Raw genomic sequence first — 1,173 nt, forward strand, 5'->3', positions numbered from 1 at the left:
CCCTGTATGAGCATGTGTGCTTGGTGGCGTGTGTGCGCAGTCCTTGTGTGTGTGAGCGTGTGCATACCAGTGTGGGGGTGCCTGTGTGTGTGAGGGAGGCCCACGAGGTTGGCAGGCAGACGAGGGTGGGGGTGGGGATGGGAGGAGAGGCGCCGTGCCCTGGAGACCAGCCTTGGGAGGGTGGGAGGAGACTCACTGTGCCCTGGTGTCTGGGGCCTGGGCCTGTCCCTCCTGTCGCTTGCGGTGGGTTCTGGGACAGGGCGTCTTCCTGGTGCTCGTGCTGGGGAGTCTACTGTGGGCTGCAGGAGGAAGAGGAGCTGCGATGAGGTGTTGCCAGGGCCAGGATGAGGGTTAGGGTTAGGGTTTGCCCCAGAGCCTCCTGGAATTCTGCCCGCTCAGCGCCATCCTCCAAGGCCTGACAAATGCAGCCTCTGCCTGGAACCACCATAGACCCCCCCAGGGAGTGGCTCACCAGCTGTTCCTCCCCATCACCCCAAACTCACCCGCTGCTCACCCCCACCACCCCCCACAGGCCTGGCTACTTAGAGAACCACCTCGGGAGCTTCAAACATCCACCCCCTCCAGAGACTGATGTGCGGGGTCTGGCGTGTGTCGTGAGTATCTGGGTCCTTAGCAGCCCCTGGGGGACCCTCAGGTGAGGCCACAGTTGCCAGCCCCCTGCCTGATGTGCTGATCGGTCGGTGCTCCTGGTCTACAAACGGGCCGGCCGCATCCTGGGCTTCCCCGTGAATTCTCCTGCAGGGCGGCCGTGTGGTGGGATGCTGTCACCGCTGTCCGCTTTGTCTCATCATCGTCTGTTCCATTTCTCTTGCTTCTTACTGTAACTGTGGATTCTTACAGGGCAGAACTGCACGAGTCATCTTTGCACCTTGTCTAGCATCCTGCATGTAAGGAAATCCCATACACGTGTGTTGGTTGAGTGAAAGGTTCACTTGAAAGTGTACATTCAGGTAAATGCATGCTTTCCCATTTGGAAGATGTGGTTATGTTTTGAATCAGACTTAGCTGGTTTGTATCTTATTTCTCCCATTAGCCAACTATTTGACATTGAAAAAAGTTACTGAATTCTGTGTGCTTCTGTTTCATCATCTGTGAAATGGGTGCCACACGGCAAGGCTGAGATGAGGCAGAATGTGAAAGTGGCAGCCACAG

The sequence above is a fragment of the Colobus angolensis genome, unplaced genomic scaffold (assembly GCF_000951035.1).
Source record: "Colobus angolensis palliatus isolate OR3802 unplaced genomic scaffold, Cang.pa_1.0 Scaffold13, whole genome shotgun sequence".
NCBI classification, from domain to species: Eukaryota; Metazoa; Chordata; class Mammalia; order Primates; family Cercopithecidae; genus Colobus; species Colobus angolensis.